This window comes from Chrysochloris asiatica, unplaced genomic scaffold (genome assembly GCF_000296735.1).
Source record: "Chrysochloris asiatica unplaced genomic scaffold, ChrAsi1.0 scaffold00056, whole genome shotgun sequence".
NCBI classification, from domain to species: domain Eukaryota; kingdom Metazoa; phylum Chordata; class Mammalia; order Afrosoricida; family Chrysochloridae; genus Chrysochloris; species Chrysochloris asiatica.
The window spans coordinates 3,539,173-3,550,949 of NW_006408574.1; positions in this window are offsets into that span (position 1 = coordinate 3,539,173).

Here is an 11,777-nt window from a genome sequence, read left to right on the forward strand (position 1 = left end):
CCTCTCAGTCCCAACAAGAAGGCTTGGGACATGCGGGTCGTGAGTGCCTTTGACCTCCAGGAGGGCTGCAATTTCTCCTCTCCTGAAGAACCAGGGGCCACAACATGGCTCCCCTGTCATGCAGAACAAGTTTTTGTTCCATAGGGTACTCAGAAACAAGTTCTGAAATTTGTCCCAACCAGCATGCTGAAACCCCATAGGTGACAGTAAGAATGTCAGCTGATCCTTGGACCCCCAACTGCCGGCCTCAGTTCTCACAGCATTCTGTAGGACCAAGAGATAAGGGCTGATACTGGGTTCCCTCCTCAGTGATAGGAGTAGAATTTGAACCCAGGCCTTCCCTTTATCCACCCCAACCCATGCTTCAGCTCTTCATCTGGACCAGTGGAAGGCCAACGATGTTCCCAGGCTGGTCACACAGAGATACCTGGTGGACGCTGGCCCAAGTCCAGCGCCCACCCACACCCTCAGTGGACTGATGTTCACAGTCCCTTCACAGTGCTCATGACCCCTTGTGCTCACCGCTCCAGGAAGTGAGACATGTGAGCCCTTCCACATTGGCCAGGAAGACACTGGAGTGTCTCCACGGTTGGAGAGGTGGCTATTGGCTTACCTGGGCATTTCCTACATCGTCTGTGATCAACTCCTATTTCTGGCCCAGCCCATCACTGTGCCCTTCTATCCAGGGTTTCACGGGACCCACAGAGAATGAAGCAGGTCGAGGGCACCTTCCACTTTGTACCTGAGATGCAGAACATTAGTTCTGGATGTTAACTTGAGTTAGTTAACGTTAGTCACGATGCTAACTTTAGCCCTTGCATTAGTGTCTGGGGCTGCCTTATCAAAGTTCCATAACACCACAGGTTAGTCCTCTAGCTGCCCTGGGGGCCAGAACTCTGAAATACAGACTGGGAAGGATGATTACTTCCTCACCCTCTAAGAGCACACACTTGTGAACAGCTCACCATATTAATCACATGAACCACAGCGAAGGAGTGCTTAGGGTGTGGATGCAGGTGGGGTTGTGAATTTGAGGAGCATGAAAATTCTCTTTTGTGGCTTCTGTCCTCCGTGGAACAAGAGGCAGATCATCAAAGAATGGAATGGGCTGGAGGTGTTGAGGTTGTGAGGAGAGCAGGCATAGCGTCGTCTTGTAGGGACGTAGTATGGCCCCAATGTGAGTAGCCTTGAGGGGTGTGCGCAGATGGCTCATGGCAGTGTTCAGCCAGGTGGGCATTGCCCAGGGACAGATGCTAAAGGTCATCAGAACAGAGGTGGAGCAAGTGTCAACAATGTGCCTCTTAGGAAGATAAAGAAATTAAAGGAAACGAGTGTAAATTGCTACAATGTGATGAATTTGACCTATACTTATGGATGTACTAGCTTTCCAACTGAGAGGGAAGGAATCTTCACATCAAAGATCAATCCTATCCCCTCTGTACACAGGGTAGATACGGACGGGCAACTTAGACATTGCCTACCTAAAATGGAGGATCAATAAAGGCATGAAGTGACTGGCTTACAAGTTTTCAAGAGGGAGTTTAGTTTCAGAGTGTGCAGGGGAAGGTAGAACCCCCACTGAATAGTTTTCATCTTGTCCACACGGGTCTGGTGAATGGAGATGGGGATAGGAGTCTTATGATTCAATAGTGAGTAATTGCTATCTCTTAATGGCAATGGTCATAACTTTAAAGGTAGAAGTTTTGTAACAAAAAGGCAGAAGTAGTTAATTTACATTCCAGGAACAGAGGACCCTAAGACCACCAAGGAAAAAGAGCCCAAGTGAAATGTGGGACCCTATACAGAGAAGAAGTGACACCAGAGATGGAGGCAGACAGGAGGACATGGAGAGAGAAAGCAGCTGAGGACTCTGGACTCATGGAAAGAGAAAGGCTGTGTGCTGGTAGCCAGGAGGCAGGCTTGCAGAATGTGCCCTTTGGTGGTTTAAATGATTATATATTCCTGAGTGTTTTTGTGTATATTAAAACAAACAGAGGGAATAGAAGCAAATACTGTTGAATGATGATGCATGGAGGGGATTTTAATGATTGCAATGAAACTAAATATGATAGGATGAGTGTAAAACAGATGTTCTTCCATGTAAACAATCATTCAATTCACAATAAAAACTTCAAGCAAAACCAAAAGACTATGCCTCTCAGAGGAATGGGATTGAAGACTCAGAGAACACAGCGTCTCCAGAAGCTCACGGGGGAAATCCAGCTTCTGGTGACCCCAGCTGTGCCCTGCTTGCAACCACACCATCCCAATCTCTGGTCCATCTTCACTTGGTCCTCTCTTGTCTGTGCCCCTCTCCGTCTCTTATAAAGGTAGTGCCATTGCATCGAAGGTTACCTGGGTTATCTAGGATGAGCTCACCTCCAGATCTTTAGTTACACCTGCAAAGATCCCATTTCCAAATAATGTCAGATGCACAGGTAAGGGGGTGTGTGTAGGATGTGGAGATATTTGGGTGTGTTGGGGGGGGGGGCACCACTGCAAACCTGGATGAGCTAAAACAGGCCTGAGTGCCTGGTGTCTTCTTATATCCCACTACTAGGGCTGAAACACTCCAGCATGGAGAACCCCATGTTTGGAGAACGGGGTGAGTTGCACCTGCCATGCAGCTGGATACAAGAAGACAGACAGAGGGACCTGGTGTAGCTTCAGACAATGACGCAGAGCTAGAACGTGCCAAGCACTGACTGGGGTTGTTGATTTTTCCAATAGGCTTTAGTTTTATTTGTTTTCACTTTTACTCTGAAGCCTATGTTTTTATGGAAATATCTCCCAGATTAGATTTTCTTCCATAAGGGAAAGCCAACATGGATATAGAATTTTAAATGAGTGTCACAAGCCAGGGTCAAACTCAGCAAATGGATTCATGGGTCCTCAAAACAATTCCACGTGTCCTAGAAGCTCAGCTACTGGGTAGATGACTGCAACAGAGGGTCAGGAGAAAAGAAGAGGGAGGTGATGTCAGGGAGAAGCCAGCACGTACCAGCTGCCTGTCCCAACACTCCCACTGGCCATGGTCTTTACAACGAACACATACGAGAAAGCTGGACAGTGAGGGAGAAAGACCAAATACGAAATGGTACTTAAGGTGTAGATGAAGAATGTTGAAAGAGAGTAAATCTTTACAGAAGCAGGCGGCTGTGTCTTTCTCCCAAGGAGTAGCTGGTGGGCTTGAATCTCTGATCTTGCAGTTAGCGGCCCAAACTTAACCCACAGAGCTACATACATGAAGGGGGAGGGGGTTTAAAGACAGGCACTGAGTAATTCAAGGAACTTCTAGAAGAGGCTACTGACAAAGAAGGACTTCCCCTTAGAGCCCTGAGGTAAACTCCCTCTCCTGAGCCATGTGTGCATAACATCCTGGTTGTAAAGCTACCTGTGTGCCCGCCCCAGTGCGATATCAAAGTTGCAACAACCAAGACAGGCCCCAAAGCCAGTGGCCAGTATCCTTGTAAAACGTAGACATGGGCACAGAGGAGATGGGCAGAGATTGAAGTGATGCAGCCACAAGCCAAGGCAAACAGTACCCACCAGAGCTGAGAGAAGCAGGACACGTCCCTCCTGTAGACCCTCACAGCCTGTCGGCCCTGCCCACATCCACACCTCAGAAGCTGTCTCTTTCTGCTCTTCATAAGCCACCCAGTGTGGGGTGACTTGTGGAGGCAGCCTTAGGAAATTCATTGCTGTTTCCCATGTGAAGAACTGGGAGTGCAAAGATACATCAGCCAGAAACTCCCCCTGTGGCAAGAGATCCACCCTACCTGCTGCCCAGCCCTCTGCAGCTGTGACAAGAACCAGCCTGTGTCCCCGCACCAGCAGCTGGTGGTCCAGTAGTGCCACCTCAGTCCATCAAGTTGTCCTGACTCAGAAAATGCTGTCATCCAGCAAATGTCCTGACCAGCCACTTCTGGGCTGGTATCAAGGAACAAGAAGCAGGCTGTTCAGGAGACCCCAAGTCTGGGTATCTGTGCAGCTCCCCCTACTCCTGGGAGGAGCTTCTACTCACCAGGCACCCATTCTAAGCCCCTTCCCAAGGAGGAAATCTCTGCAGCCAGAGGATGAAGGCCACGCCCACACACTCAGTGCTGCTCCATACAGTTTGAGGTACTTCATTTCTGTCAACAGGATACTTGCTTTTAGGACAATTGTAAAGTCTGGTGGGTGGAGAAGATGGATTATGGGTGGCAGGGAGGAAGAGGGTGTTCCGTGGTAGAAGGGACCTCAGCCTGGGTCTCCTCTGTCAAGGTCCCCTGTTCCTTCCACTCTTCTTGCTAACCGCCTTCTGGACCTGTTGAAGGCAGGGTAAGCAGAGGTGCTTCCTGGGAGCTGACAGCCCACCTAAGCAAGGAGTTTGCATCTCTGAGCCTCAGTTGTCTCATCTGCAGAATGGGGAACTACAGTTGTCATCATGAGGGTTAAGTGAGACACTACCTGACCTTCCAACCACCCAGGCACACAGAAAGTGCTCAGCTTGCATGGCTAACTTCAGCTTTAGCTGACTCAGGGAGATAGGGGTTTGGGGCTGAACACAGGTCCAGGGACTCCTTTGCTCCTGCAGAACCTGGTCACCTGGTTTGGCCTTGCCTAATGTCTGTTCACCAGCAAGGCATGAAAACATGCAGGGTTTGTGGGTGGTGTTTGTTTGGGTTCACCCATCCAGTGGCTCCACGCTGGCAGCTTGGGGCAGAGCTGAGAACATTTACACCACAGAAATAGGCAACATGAAGACTTTCCCTCTGAGTGGGATGTTAACCATTTGCCCCCTGATTCTCCCTTGGCTGGTACTTACCCTTGAGTTATTTCCTTGAGGTCCAAATGGTAACTACCATCTTTCCTTGAAACCTCTGGTGAAACAGGAAGCCCTCAGAGGAGGAAGGGGAGTGGAATTTCCCTGAGATCTGCATGCAAAGTCCTGATTTCCTGAGGGACAGCCGTCTGCTTGCTGAAGAATCTCTCTCCTACACAGCTGTCTTCAGATATAGGAAGGGCTGTCATGTGGAAAAGAAATTATCCCATATGGGTCCTGAGTGGAAAAGAAACACCACTGGCCAGATGTGGGGAAAACAGCTTCCCCCTCACTGTACATTTGTCTTAGAGCCACCAGGGCCCTTCCCAGGTCCCTGCCTGCTTCCTGTCTGAAAACCCCTGTGAATACAGCCCTCTTTCAGAGGGAAGGAAGAACTTTAGTTGGGAACAAAGCCCCTCCCTGCTCTGCAATCACTGCTGGGTTCAGCCTCCTCCCAGGTGTCCCCTTAGGGTGTCCTCAGGGAGGTATGTGAAGAGTGTACAAGAATTCATGACAGGTCTCTCTGCATCAGATCATTGGACTCCAAACCTGGACCGCTGTCGGGCGAGTGGACATACAAGCAAGCTCTGTGCATCGTTGTCAGGAAAGACCCAAGGGGACCCTCCCAGCACCTCTCTCACTGCCCCTTGCACTCCCCCCAGGACAGGGGTCAGGGGCTTCATCACAAACCATTGCCTGGCTCACACTCAGACCTCCAACTTAACATCATGGACACAAAACATGTTTGTGTCGTTGACTTTTGAAGGAATAGGTTTGAAAGGCTAGATGCACAGTCTCTGACACTGGTTTGATTTCTTTGAAGATCAATGTCAAGTTAATGTCTTCAATAAGAGCATGTGTGTTATCCGGTTAATGTAGATACACACCTCCTTCCATCTGCCTGCTTACGATCATGTCTTCAGTGCTTCCATTTCTTTTGTGCTTCACAGGACACTCGCAGGAAGAATGAGGAAGACACGGGAGCCAAGCCAAGGCTACCCCACACCTCAGCGTTTGTTTGAGGGCTCTCAGCACCAGGCCATAGGCTAGTCTTCTTTATCGTGTAGAATAACTACTTTCCACTTTCAAAACTAATAGTAACACAGCAAATAACAACCAGTATTAACCAGTAATAACCAGTAACCAGCTACCAATGAGTCAACTTCAATTCATGGTACTCCTCATGTGTCAGAGGAGAACTGTGCCCACAGGGTTCTCAGTAGGTGATTTTTCATAAGCAGATTCCACTCATGGCCCCCCGTGTATGTCAGAGTAGAACTGTGCCCCACAGGGTTCTCAATGGATGAGTTTTCATAAGTAGATCCCACTCATGGTGCTCCGTGTGTGTCAGAGGAGAACTGTGCTCCACAGGGTCCTCAGTGGATGATTTTTCATGAGTAGATCCTACTCATGATGCCCCATGTGTGTCAGAGTAGAACTGGGCCCACAGGGTTCTCAGTGGGTGAGTTTTCATAAGTAGAATCCACTCATGGCCCCCCGTGTATGTCAGAGTAGAACTGTGCTCCACAAGGTTTTCAGTGGATGATTTTTCATAAGTAGATTCCACTCATGGTACCCCCGTGTGTGTCAGAGGAGAACTGCGCTCCACAGGGTTCTCAGTGGATGAGTTTTCATAAGTAGATCCCACTCATGGTGCCCCTGTGTGTGTCAGAGGAGAACTGTGCCCACAGGGTTCTCAGTGGCTGAGTTTTCATAAGTAGATCCCACTTATGATGCCCCATGTGTGTCAGAGTAGAACTGTGCCCCACAGGGTTCTCAGTGGATGAGTTTTCATAAGTATATCCCACTCGTGGTGCTCCCGTGTGTGTAGAGTAGAACTGTGCCCACAGGGTTCTCAGTGGGTGAGTTTTCATAAGTAGATTCCACTCATGGTGCCCTGTGTGTGTCAGAGGAGAACTGTGCCCACAGGGTTCTCAGTGGATGAGTTTTCATAAGTGGATCACCAAGCCCTTCTTCCAAGGTGCCTATGGTCAGACTAGAAGTACCAACCTCTTGGCTACCTTCCGAGTGAACTCACTGTTTGTGGTACCCAGGGACTTCTATTCTAGTACAAACATTGTTGTTGTTGCTGTTCAGTGCCATCAAGCCGGTTCTGACTCATAGTGACCCTGTTTAGAGTCTATGATGAGTGGCTGGTGGATTTGAACCACCAACCTTGTAGCTAGCAGCCTTGTGCTAATCCCACAGCAGCACTAGGATTTAGGGCATTCTCACTTTCTCCCCCTTTCTGGCTTGAGTTGGGGTCGGGGACCCCAATTCTTGTCAAGACAGCAAGTGTAGTTTTGTGTCGGTGTGACATCAAGAGAGGTGTTGTGGCAGGCTCCATGCATGGCACTGACCTCTTTTCCCCTCTTCTTTGGGAGGAGGCAGATGCTCCATCTATGTAACCTCCAGGCCGAGTGAATCAGTGTGCAGGAAAGAATGTGTCACCCTCCACCGGTGAGCAACTGTGCTGGTTGGTAGTGTCTGCAAGGATGGACACAGCCCAGCCTCTGGGGATGAGGTTTGCAATGGCCACGTGTGGGCAGGTCCTCAGACAGGCACTAGTGGCAGGGCTTTGGGTGACTAAGAGATGTGACCCCATGCATAAGATCCTGAGGTAGGTGGGGCCTGAGTTGGGCAGGGCCACTTTGGGCTGGACACAGGACTGGGGTCATGTCAGGCAACTTTGGATGGGAACGCCAGCAGATCAGGTCTCTGAGGAGTGATCACTCAGACTGTGTGACCCTACAGTGCTTACTGGCTCTGGAACACTAACTGTCCCTCTGTACATCGATGCCGGGAGAGGTAGACCTATTTTCCAGTAGCTTTGGGGGGCTTCATTTTTTCTTACTAGAATTGAGGACTACTTTCCTTCTGAGGAAATCCTCTGAGAGAATTTGAAGACCAGACTCTATACTTCCTATACAGACTCCAGGTGTTGGCACTGTAGGATCAGCATTGGATCGCACACTGCAAGGTCAGCAGGTCAAACCACCAGCTGCTCCCTGGAAACTCTATACAAGGTCACTATGAGTCAGAACCAACTCGACAGCACTTACCAGTAATAACAACATATCTTTCCTATACGGAAATCTGTTTGAGTGTTCTGAAATACACACACTGGCTGTGTCAGACCCCAGCATAGCACCAGCCCCTCTGAGGTTCAATTTCCACCCCACTGGGGTCTGATGAGGATGACCCAGGAGCACCCCCAGGCCACGTCAGCTCTCCACAGACAGCGCACCTGCCTGGTCAGTAGTATGTGTATCAGTTGTAACTTTTCTAGCTGGTCAACTTATCCCAAACTCTTGTTTTGTGGAGTCTGAGACCACGGACTTACCTATGCAGCAGATCTACACAGCACTGTCTAGGGGAGGAGCACCTGGCTTCACATGGCTACATATGTATGAATTGGAAAACCATCAAATTTTTAAAAATTTAAATCCAGACCCTCAGTCACATTGCAAGTGCTCAGTGGGCACACGTGGACCAAGCGGACAGCCTACAGATTGAGCTTCCCTTGCCGTGTGAGCTATGTTGGACAGCACTTAACAAGGACCTCAAAGGGACACAGCCACCTGGGACACTTGCTAAAAATGCAGACCCCTGCATCCTCCACCGGAGATTCTGTTGTGGACCCCAGGCCCTGGAGGCCACAAGCCTGTTGTTGAAGCAGCTGTGGGTGATTCTCATAGGAACGCTTAACAGTCATTCTCCATCTCGAGGAGGAGACAGGCCTGGAACTCATGAGAGGCCTGCCCATGGACGGAGCTCTCTCCTCTCATCATCTGGTGAGGGTGTCCACCCATTTCCATCTGCAGCCCTGAGGCCTTGTGTTCACCTGACAAAGGTGGTACATACTTAGCTCTTGGGTGCTTGTCTCAGGGCACCCAATGTGACAGACACAGTTGTTTCCATGTTAAAGCTGGTGGCTTAGAAACACAATGATTGTCTCAGGGCTCATGGGTCCACTAAAAAACATCCTTAGCTCTCCAGAAAGTTTCATGGAAATCACTTCCAAGCAGAGAGAGTTGGCCAGGGAGCCAAGAACCCATGTCTTGAGAATGAGTCATGGATGCTGGGCTCCATCCAGGCCTCTGTGCTCACTTCTGTCCATACAGAGCTTCCAAAGGCTGCTCAGGATTCACTTGAGTTCTGGAAAAGCCATCAGTGGGACCCAGAAGAGAAATCCTGTCTGTCTGCCTGTGGAGCAGCCCAACTTCTCTCCTGCCTAGGCAGACCTGTCCTTCCTGCCAACTCAACTGACTGTCTCCAAGGAGCTGCCCCCACGCACCCCGAGCCCATCTCACAGCCATATGCTTGTTCCATATGACCTCAGGTTGTTCTGTGTTTCCATTCAGTCATCAGATGGCTAGAGTGCACCCACTCTGGCCAGGCTTGGCCCTGGACATAGGGGTGACAGAGTGGAACATGTTTGGTGGCAGCCGAACACTATCAACAGCTCAGGACAGCACACAGGAGAAGCTATGCTAGAAGCTCAGAAAAGTGTGTCTCATATATGACTGAGGGTGATTCCAGGGAGAGGAGGGAGGGAGGAAAGAGAGGAAGAAGGGAGAGAGAGAAGGAGGCCGAGAGAAGGGGAGGAGGAAGGGGAGAAAGTGGGGAAAGAAGGAAAGGAGATAAGGAGATAAGGAGGAAGGAGAGGGGACTGAGAGATGGGGGAGGATGGGAAAGGAAACAATGAAGGTCTGAGGGAGGAGGGGTGGAGCAGGAGAGAAAGAAGGAGGGGTGGCGTGAAGAATGGAAGGAGACAGAGAGAAGGAGGGAGAGAGGGTGAAGTGATGGAGGGGGAGGAAGTAGGGAGAAGAGATGGATGGATGGATGATTTGATGGATGGATGGATGGATGGAAGGATGGATGGGTGGACTGATGTATGGATGGATGGATAATGAATGATGGCTGGATGGATGGACAGATGGATGGATGTACGGACTGATGGAGAGAGATGGGCTAATGGATGGATGGATGGACTGATAGATGGACTGATGGATGGATGCACTAATGGATGGATGGGAATGGACTGATGGATGGGTGCTTGAAGGAGGTAAGGAGGAATGAAGGAAGGGATGGTGGAAGGGAGAGAGGACTAGAGGGAGGGTGGGAAAAAGGCAGGCAGGGAGGAAAACAAGAAGACAAATCAGGCTTACAGAGAATGAGACTCGGGCTGAATCCAAGAGGAAATAGGAGTTCAAAAGGCAAACAAAGAGGCCCCTGACACAAAAGTGAAGTATGAGCTCAAGGACACACGTGTGTATCCGCAGAGAAGGTCGGGGTGGGCAGTGGAACTGCCCATCACTAAGGACCTTGTCTGCCCCTGTTCCCCAGCTCTCAGGAATGTGAACTGCCTTCCTTTAGGCCCCCCACTCCAAGGGTGGGGCACAGTACCAGCACACAGGCACCCCAAGAGGGACCTCAAGGTGCTCAGAGCTCAGACCACACAGACACCCTTTAGGTGAAGCTTCATTGGGACTGGGAGGTATTGAGCAGTCTCCAGGGTGGTCCCTGGGCTCTGCCTCCTGCCTCTACCCAGCGCCCCAACTCCAAGATTAGGACAAACAAGGCTTATGCTCAGGATGGAATATACATCTTGAGGGTTTTCAACCTCAGCACTCTTGACATTTGGGGTTGGATGAGTCATGGCCGTGGAGGGCCATCCTGTAGAACTCTTGACCCACTAAATGCACCCTCCTCATGTAATAGCAAAAATGGCTCCAACATGGCCCAATGACTGTTGAGAACCACTCATCTGGAGCTGAAAATCCCCAAGAATGAATGGGCTGGACTTTCTGGCTGCCCACTCCCCCAGAAACTGTGTGCATGTTGTGTGTTTATGAACCAGCTTTCTCTTGGGACAAGAAGCCCTTACTCCCTCCTAGTGGGTAGTCATGTGTCTATGGCTCCACGTCCAGATTCTGGATCTAGAACAGCCCAGCCTGTGTCATAAAGGGCCAGAGATCAGGTATTTTCCATCTGGTCACAGGAACTCAGCTCTGCTTTATTGGTGTGAGATCCGTGACAGACTATGCATACACGGATAGGTGAAGCTCTGTGCCAACAAAACTTTATGGACACTGAAATTTAAATTTCATATCGTTTTTGAATGGCATGAAATAGTCTTCATGTTTTGTTCCCAATCAACTAAAACAGAAAAATCATTCTTAGCGCATTGTTGTTGTTAAGTGCCGACAAGTCAGTTCCAACTCATAGCAACCCTGTATAGAGTTTCCAAAGAGCAGCTTGTGGGTTTGAACAGCCACTCTTGAGGTTTGTAGTCCAGTGCTGATCCTACAGCACCACACCAGGAGACCTTCTTTGTGGGTCCCTTAGTGCATGGGACTCACAAAAACAAGTGGCAGGCTAGGGTTGGCCCATGAACCATAGTTGTTGCTACTAGCTGCCGAAGAGTCAGTCCTGACTCATGGAAACCACATACACACCGTTAGGAACACAGCCTGCTCCTACATCACCCCATGACCTGCTGAGGATAGGATGACTGTGATCCTTGTGGTTTCCACTGGCTGATTTTCAGAAGTAGATTGCCAGACCTTTCCTCCAAGTCTCTCTTAGTTTGGAAGCTCTACTGAACCCTGTTAGACCAGCAACCTAACAGCACACATACTCCCATGGCAGATGGGAGGTGGTTGTATACGAGGTGCCTTGGACAGAATTGAACGTGGGCATCCTATATGGATAAAACCAAACGGCCACCACTCGTCTGTCTGTCGTGCTGTGGTGGATTGTGAGTTGCTGTGATTCTGAGGGCTATGCCACCGGTATTTTAAATAACCGCAGGGTCACCCATAGTGGACAGGTTTCAGATGAGCTTCCAGACAAAGACAGACTAAGACGAAAAAGTGACAAACTACTTCCGAATTGCTAGTCACTGAAAACTCTATGAATAGCAGAGAAACATTGTCAGATACAGGACTGGAAGGTGGGAAGGCACTCA